The sequence below is a fragment of the Micropterus dolomieu genome, linkage group LG17 (assembly GCF_021292245.1).
Source record: "Micropterus dolomieu isolate WLL.071019.BEF.003 ecotype Adirondacks linkage group LG17, ASM2129224v1, whole genome shotgun sequence".
In the NCBI taxonomy this organism is placed as follows: Eukaryota; Metazoa; Chordata; class Actinopteri; order Centrarchiformes; family Centrarchidae; genus Micropterus; species Micropterus dolomieu.
Window position 1 is genome coordinate 27,958,515 of NC_060166.1, and position 8,698 is coordinate 27,967,212.

Genomic DNA, 8,698 nt, shown 5'->3' on the forward strand with positions numbered 1-8,698 from the left:
TAAAAGTGTCTGGTAGATGCTTAAAAACCGGCACACTGAATCATCCCATTGACATTGTTGTCCCAACAAGCGAGATAGTGCCGGCATAGGATGTAGACATTTTAAAATGCCAGCCTATCTCCCTTTCCATCTTCCATAGTCCTTATTGATTGTGCACCAGAGGAAGTGCATTATCCACTGATACAGCATGTGGAAGTGTAGCCTATCACAGAAATTATTTCCATGATTTTAGAACTGACAATGTAATATGTCAGCATATTCCCTTCTTACTATACTCCTATTCTTCTAAGTTTCACTCTCTCTCTCGAAACATTTAAAAGTGGAGACACTGCAGAAATAGCACCGTGCCAAATTATGTTTATCAAGAGCAAGCGTTTCAGCCTATAATCCATAGGGCTATTCTTGAGTGTATTGCTTGTGTGTGTGTATGTGAGTGAGACATTTCCCTCCTGTGAGTATCAGATTCATCTCATCTCTCTTCATTACCATTACACATCCATCCACAGCGAACTGAACCTCTGGCTGTGGTACTTCACAGAGTATTACTCTGCAGTCCCCCATCTGCCCTGGCAACTTCCCCTTGCCACTCAGGCCCAATCTACCCATATTACTTCCCCTCAGGCTTCATCTAAGTGTGACTGATAGGGCCAACACAGGGAAACAAACAGCAGGCCTAACTTTCAATAGGATTAAGGGCTGTGAAGCATCAGCACAGCCTTTCTCACTCCCTCCCTCAACAATAGACAAGCTCAGCCCGTTTGCATGCATGTAGAAGTGACTTTAGAGAAGTTGCTGTGGATGAAATAGACTTGAATAAATGTGGGATAGATTGAAAATCTCAGAGCCAGAGCAGATTTTATTAGCTAGTCAACAATGCTAGTGGGGGGATACTGTAATAAATGTACTAAAACTACTAGGGTGGAAAGAGAGGACTATTGCTGTCAGACTGTGTGCTTGGAGCCTGTCTCGCTTCTCTATTATTCACACCCACCAGTGACGCCATGTTATTGAGGAAGCGCATGCTGTTACAAAATCAGATCGGGGTTAGATTTCATGAGGCTCCTGAGTGCTCTTACTGTACAGCCCAGTGCTGCTCAGTTACGGGTCATTAGGAACGCCTGCTCCTGCCGTGCACCACACCAGTCCATTAGTGGGCCGCCTAGTGCAGTCTGCTGGCTGGGCGAGGTTAAACTCTGGTGGAGAGGATCCTGGCCTGCACAATATTCTGTAGAAATACAGTACTGAGCAATGAATAAGGGGTGTTTTAAAGTGATGAGTTAAAAATCGAAGAGTTTTCTATTGCATCTCTGGAACTTTTGTGATTATTATTATAATTGTTATTTTAATGTAATAGTCATACAAAATTGATCCTTACAGTGAAATTTAGAATCAGCATCACTTCATCAGGGCACATGCTGGCTGACATAGAAGGATGTGGAAGAAGGGTAAAAATACACACACACACACTTTTTCTAGTTGAAAACATCATTGAAAATATGTAATGTTATTTATTTTAAATAAATAAAAAAAATTTTCAACTGTAACAATGGGCCCCAAGTCTTCAGGACCTCAAACAGAACAGTAGGGTTATTTATTACTGGCTTTTATGTATTATGATGTAATTCTGTAAATATTATACAACCATAGAGAGAAGAATTTACTAATTTAACCTTTCTACTGAATAGATGGTTTCAAAGTAGCTCATATTTGGAAACCTTTACATTTTAGGTTGCAATTTAGCTAGATTCAAAACATTAAAATCAGTTCAGTCAGGACAACTTTAATCAAAAACTGATATTGTGCCGCTGCTCTGCTGTAGTTATGTTGGCAGTATGGCTCTGTTCTGGGATCTCCCTACCCTTTCGCAAGCCTATGTGGAAAGCCTTGAGGCGGGGAGAGCACACCTCTCTGCCCTTTCACGTGTCTATGTGGAAAAGCCATAAGGCAGGGAGAGCAGGTATTAATACTGAATTACATGATTAATCAGGTACAGCCTGAAAGATGGAGCTGGGGTGGTGGCAGGTTATGAGCTGCTTGTAGAATAAGCAGCAAGGATGGGCAGGCTATAGCAGAATGCCCATCCTTGCTATCCCTTGCTATAGCAGGTTGGAGGACCCAAATGCAGGACACTGAGCTGAGCAGGTACAGTTCAAAAGGTTTATTTTGGCAAACTAAAAGCGAGCACACTTACAATGAGTTGCTGAGTCCAGGTACAGTTCAAACAAACAAGATGATCCAACAGAAAAATCCAAGGGGACATAATCCAGAAAGCAGGGAAACAGGAGGACACGACGAGACAGCGCAAGACAGGTTACACACTACAACGCACTGCAATGACTGGACAAAGACTGAAGGAAACAAGCAAGCATATACACACAGGGACTAACGAGCAGGTCGGGAGCAACACAGGTGACACAGATGAGACTAATGAGACACAGGCAGGCAGAGAGACAGCAGGGGAAAACAGATAGACACTAACAGGTTGCAAAACACAAGACAAAACTCTAACTGGAACTCAAAACCCAGAACAGACAAGACAGACCAAGTAACTAAGAAATACAGGCAACTCCACAAGACAGAACAGACAAAGATGGCTGAACAGAACAGAACAGGCTAACACCGAGTGATCATAACCAAATAAATAAATAAAACTGGCAGGGAACATAAACTGACATCTAACAGACAGACAGAAACCAATAATGACAATAACTAGGTAGAAACAGAATTAAACAAGAACAAAACCCAAAAACAGAAAACATGGACTGAACTATAATAACACAGACTGGACAAGGTAGACAAGATAACAGAACAACACAAACAGACTCCCCAACAAGACACAACAGACAGGATCAGACCAACAAGCAAAAACACACGGAGCAAACTGGACACAAGACAACAGACAGGACTGAAACCTAAAACACAGACTAAATAACAGATACCAAACTGACCAATGAACAAAACTCACAGAGACAGGCAGTGTGACACAACTTACACATTAATGTTATCAAATCAAATATTAAACCAAAGCTATTTGCCACTGCCAGGGCATTACCTTTTCTCCAGCTTGTTAAAGGAAGTTACCATCAGAGTCCAGTTTTCTTGGGGTTTTTTCTGAACAGGTATCAGCAGAAACATTTTTCTTTTATCAGGGAGCAGCATAAACAGTCTATGTTTAATCAGTATCAAGTTTCCCTGTTAGAGTGAGATGAAGTTGTCGAGCACAAGGTGTAGCGACAAGTGGGTGCGTTCCTGTTAAACTGTCTCGGTTGTGCTCGCCTCACGCAGATGCCCGCCGCTGAAGTTGAATTGTCTTGAACTTTTTGTACATGATGCGCAGCACAAATCATTGGAAGAGAGACTGATCCTCGCTGTTAGTGTGTCTATTGCTGTTTACAAAATAGGACATCAACAGGAGGGAATGCGCCTGGCAGAGCATCACCGCAAAACTAGATGAAGGCCTATCAGGTTAAGTTATGTAGTCTACAATTTTAATTTATCAAATAGGCTACAGCTGTATAGCGCACAGAAGCCATTGCCATGGTTACTCTCAATAGAGAGCCTGCCGTTTACTCGTGGAGCACTGTCTTAATTCTCCCACATGCTGCATCCTGCCGAAGCCTCCCTACACTGCTTGTTTGGGTGGGTGATTTGCAGGCTGGTCAACATCCCACCCCTCCTGTGACCCATGGTTTGACTGTAGGCCTATGTGTATTCAGAGCCAGTGGGCAACGGACTTTTTTAAAAACTGCGTTAACGTGCAATAAAATAATTGTTGTGATAATTAATTAATGCATTAACGCAATAAAAACGCATTATCGTGCCCAGCCTTAATATTTTTTCATCTCTTCAGTGTTCTCAATAATGGTGCTGACAGTCACTGGCAGATCTGCAGGGGTAGACCAGACAACAGGGATCTTAAGGACATGCTGTGTGACTATTACCGACATCCTCCTTGTGAAACATAACAGAAACTCTAATAAGTGAGAAACATAAAGTTTCCTTGTATGGTGAGAAAAGTGTGTAATTGCTCAGAGCACAAAGGTATTATTTGCTGTAGGTGTACCAGAAGGAGTTGCAGGAGTGGAGGAGTAGGAATATTGCGAGTGCATTGGCACCCTTTCATAAATCCTAAAACAACCAATATCAGTCATCCTAACACCAGAAAACAAACCCATGTGAGCAACTGAACTTATTGAGAATAAAATGTATCATGGGGGGGAAAATCCTACTTTACAAACTGCACAGACCAAAATCACATTCTATCAACTGCATCCAAATGAGGTCTCTCCATGGGAGCAACTCTTAGTGAGTGTAGGTTTCAGGGCTCCATCTCTCCTGCACTGCTGAGTTCATGCGTGATTGAGAGTCATTTAATTCATGATGCTGCAGTTTCTATTTTCACTACCGGGAGAAAACAAATCCCCTGACACCAACTGAAATGTTGTCCACCCTGATAACTTCAAAACGAAATGGTGAGAATTTAAATAAATAATAATTAATTGCACTCAATAACCTCTGTGTTTAATAGATGAGTTAACAAATTAATCGGTTTATAAACATTTTCTTTGTTATAAAATAGTCACCAGATGAAGAAATGCATCTTAGTGCACTTTGCATTGGTTTCAATAGTCAAATTTGATGGTTGTTTCTTGAATGATCCTTTGGTTGGTTCGCTCTACCTCCATGCCCAAGGAGCTTTTTACCTCATACATACCAGACCATTCAGATATGTGCTATATTACTTTTTAATGAATTGTTTTTCCATCCCAGTGATTTGCACAACGACCTTTTGGGGCATGAAAGTCTTCTGAGCTGATGACGATGACGAGCAGGAAATGAGCCTTAATATAAACCTGATTCAAATGCAGCTTTGCAGTTAATGCACTGGTCAAACTGTCTAATGCATTTATTGCCACTGTTATTATTAAAGATTTATTTATTGAGGCAAATAAGAACAATTTTGTTTTCAAAATCAGAATCAGAAAAAGCTTTATTGCCAAGTAGCTGTTTACACATACGAGGAATTTGCTTTGGAGATAAGGTGCTCCACGAAGACAAACATACGGTTGACATAAATAAATGCAGAAATATATATGGAATAAACAGATATAAATATATAAATTGGCAAAATCTAAAAATGTAGAAGAATAACAATTAACAATTAAAAACAAATATGTGTAATATGTGAAATGAAAAAATATTTACATGTGCAAAGATATACAGTTTTGGGTGGGGGTTGGGGTGTCAGTGGGGGACACAGGCCTTGTTAATGAGGCTAGCTGCAGATGGGGTTTTAGATTCAGATTTAAAACATTAATATCAGAACCTGAAATGTAATCTGGATTACAGAGTATGCACTATGTGCTTTACATTAACGGTATGGAAATGACTCGCTTAAACTTTGAAATTAACTTGTGTTTTTGGCCTTCAAAATCACTACAATACTATCTTAAGATGATGATTTATTCAGATTCAAAATAACTTAAATAGAGAAACAGCAATTTTATGGATAAGATTATGAAATGTTGAATAAATGCAGATAATTATATTGTTACACATTTTAACCCCAGCTGGTCTCTCACTGAAATACTCACATGTGGACTGCTCTAAACTAGAATTAATGAGAAAGACACTGCAGTAAAATTTACAGAGGGCAACACTAAAGTTTAGAATGTATGAATATCTTCAGACCATTAGAGGCAATTAAGACCAGCCTTTAACATGAATTATATCTCCTTATCAGCAAATGATATTACTGCATTATTGACTGATAGGTTTCTATGTTTTGTTTCAATCTGACCTTCATTCTACAGCTGCAGGATAACCTTGTACTCCCCTTTCCTCACATCATACATCAAAAAACAACAAAAAAAGCAGTTTTTATCTACACTCTTGACCCTTATACTTTTCAACCTGAAATTGACCGTACCTGTTCAATGTCTCCAATCAAAAAGAGCAGTTTGAGGATTATCTAACAACAATGAGGTGGGGTATTAAGTTAGGGTCAGGAGATCCCTGGATCTCTCATCTTTTGATTAAAGTAGCATTAAGATGCAGAGTAGAGAATTCAGCATCACTTTGTTTAACAAGAAAGGGAGGGTGTAGAGACCAGATAATATGCAATACTTGTCAGACACTAAATTATTATTTGTCCCTGTCTTTGCATTTTAATTTCATGTACAGTGTATTTCGACAAGGAAAGTGATTAAATATGACATTGCACATGTGCCAAAGGTTATGAGAAAATTATTTCTGATTTGACGGGGAAAAAAAATCCAATAAAGCTTAGCCGTGCCCCAGAAAGGGAAGATGTTAAACCGAGGCTGGTTTTTCATTTAGACTCTACCTCTTTCTCTCCCTCCATTTTCCTGTTCCCCTATTACCCTGCAGCTCAGAAAGGAAGGGAAATGATTTTAGTTGAGCTAGCAGAGTAGTATGGACGGACTGACTGAGACCTATAGCAGGGGTTGTGTCTGTGTTTGAGGCTGAGCTGGAACAGGAAGATCTAAAATATTATTGTATTCATAATTCATTTCAAGCGTCCCGCTAGCCCTAAATTCAACTGCAACACACATAGTTTGTTTGTTTCACCCTAACAGCACGCATCATAAAGATGCTGCTGTGTGTGTTTGAATGTGTGTTTGAATATGTTCATCTGAGTGTGTGGCCTCACGTGTGCACACGGCTGTGGATGCTTGCAAATGTCCTGTCCCTTGCGGGTGATGTGAGGGTTTTTTCCAGATGGCTGCCAGTGAAACTCAGTCTTAATCGTGGTCCACACCTGTCCTCTCAGGGGTAATGACAGCATCCCACTTCTCTCTCTCCCATTTGATGTCTCCTTCCACTATCCTCCACACCTCTGTCCTCTGTCACTCGACATGTTTTTCTCTTCCCCAGTGGTGCAGGTGAGTTTTTTCGGCTCTCACCTCTACCCCAGCATCCCCACGGATGTCGTAGCAAGAGAGTAGACTATAACTATTCATCATCTTATTAGCGCCGACATTAAGCTGCATTTGTTTACCGAGTCCCTGTCTATAGCATCCTAATTATGTGAATGAAAATGTCACAGACCAGATGTTTCAGGTGCCGGTGTTGAAAATACTACACCTTCCAATAGGCGTTAGTGCAGACAGAAGGAGTGAAATGAGCATAGAGAATCTTAGAGATGACCATCATCACTTACAGGCTTTTCTGATACATACATACCTACACACATACATAATAGAGGCTGTTAAATAATGTAAATTTAATTAAAAACAGCAAAATGTTGTTTTAACGACACTTTCTATCTCAAATACTATTTACTTTTCCAATTTTCTTAGGCTTGGAACATCATTTATTTACCATTTCCCAGGCAGCATTTTTTTCATTTTTCTTGTCACCATGTAAGACATAGTCTAAAATGCTTAGGCAGTGTTGGCAATAAGCTTGATTTATGCAGCAGTGAAACAACCAAAAAGCTGTTTTGGCAACGCAGTATGCCCATGAACCACTGGAAGGCTTTTAGCTTAGCCAATGAGTGCTAAGAAACCCTGATAATATCATATCTCTCTGACTGCTGAAGTACAGCAAAGGGGAGTGGTTTAGAAAACACGTAGGCTTTTGTGTATTGGATAAAAGTAAAAGAATGGAAAAAGAAGGGTGAAACAAAGCTCCCTAATGACAACTTCTACTTTACACATGAGCTAATACTGTCCATGCATTTTACACAGACTCTTCACATTACCATAAAGAAAATATAAAAAGGTTACGTGAGGGAAATTGGGAAACAGATAACTGATTTAAATATAGTAGTAGTAATTAAAAACTATGAATTTATGTTATGTATAGACTGTTTTCAGTTAAAAGCTTTTCACATCTAAAAATCTATTTGCATTATTCAAATCACTCATTATGTATTTATTCAATTATACCTTTAATTCATCAAATTGCCTTTTAGAGATATTCATAATTGCATGATTGCATAAATCTAACGTGGGGCACTTTGTTGACAAATAGTAATAAATCAAATTTCCTCCAGGTAAAAGTAGCACCTTTTAGTGTATATAATTGTACACTAAATACATAGGACATCATTAGAACTGCAATCTTCCCGCCTGACTGCATGGCCATTTATAAGATGCTGTTACCATTTTATTTATTTTCATGGCACATACTTTACATGTAAATCATAGTTCTACACCCTGCCACCTGACAAGACAGTGTGTCCACAAAATACCTTGAACTGCAATACAGCATAAAAATAATTTAAACGGCTGTTTGCTATGACCATCTGCATTTTTCCACGTGATTTTCTGTCCCATTTATATTTAATAATCAGGTTTCCATTATAATCAAAGGCCTGTCCTTTCTTCCCACATGTAACCATATCATCTGTCTGTAGACGTGAGCAGAACGCCAATTACCCCGGGAGCTAGATGTATGTTATACCAATTTTGACATGTCTTTGAGCTGCAGACTGCATGAAGGTGGTTGATACCATGGCAATTATGACTGATTCCTCTCTAAATGAGATCTAAATGAGCTGGTGAGCTTAACTGATCTGCTGAGGAGAAAAGAGCAGGTTGGCGGCTAATAGTTACTGTAGCTCTTGGTGTCTGGAGACTGGCTGTAAAACTTTTTGGCTACAGTGGTCGTCTGGGGATTTATATGCATTACTGGTGTGACCTTTAGGTTTACTGTAAGAGGGATCTAACCA

At 39.5% G+C, this 8,698-nt stretch overlaps 1 long non-coding RNA gene across 1 annotated transcript; it reads right to left on the reverse strand.

Moving 5' to 3' along the window:
• Nucleotides 1-295: 295 nt before the first annotated feature.
• On the reverse strand, nt 296-2,311 carry LOC123986286. Its single transcript, XR_006828835.1, has 3 exons — nt 2,192-2,311; nt 1,376-1,419; nt 296-1,225 (listed from the first exon to the last, which is right to left on the reverse strand). It is a non-coding gene; the product is annotated as an uncharacterized LOC123986286 (long non-coding RNA).
• Nucleotides 2,312-8,698: the final 6,387 nt, after the last annotated feature.